The sequence below is a fragment of the Galeopterus variegatus genome, unplaced genomic scaffold (assembly GCF_000696425.1).
Source record: "Galeopterus variegatus unplaced genomic scaffold, G_variegatus-3.0.2 Scaffold552, whole genome shotgun sequence".
In the NCBI taxonomy this organism is placed as follows: domain Eukaryota; kingdom Metazoa; phylum Chordata; class Mammalia; order Dermoptera; family Cynocephalidae; genus Galeopterus; species Galeopterus variegatus.
The window spans coordinates 611,341-611,642 of record NW_007726663.1 but is presented as its reverse complement, the minus strand read 5'-3'; the positions used below and the strand labels follow the sequence as shown (position 1 = coordinate 611,642).

The 302-nt window shown below is 31.8% G+C and overlaps 1 long non-coding RNA gene across 1 annotated transcript in view; it reads left to right on the top strand.

Moving 5' to 3' along the window:
* Positions 1-214: 214 nt before the first annotated feature.
* The window catches only part of LOC103588330, a 2,688-nt gene continuing 2,600 nt past the window's right edge, over positions 215-302 (top strand). The window contains exon 1 of the long non-coding RNA XR_550300.1: positions 215-279. This is a non-coding gene — a long non-coding RNA (uncharacterized LOC103588330). The remainder of the gene's footprint in view (positions 280-302) is intronic.

The following is a 302-nucleotide window of genomic DNA, read 5'->3' as shown; positions in this document are numbered from 1 at the left end:
AATATATTTACTGTCTTGATTTCATGAGTGTATAACAGACAAATTTATTGTACATCATTGATACAAATGCAGAAATAGATCAGTTACGTGAAAAGATGCCCAACATTATTAGTGATTATAAAGATTTATAGGAAAGATTTTGTTGTTTTTTTTTCTGTTACAACTTATTTTGGACGAGGGTAGAGAATAGTTTTCCTTATCCTCAAATTCACAGCTGGCACAGGCAACTGAAATGTTATATATGCGTTTGGACACAATGAATACTACATGCGTAGACAGGTACAGTAACTGCCTTATTTCTA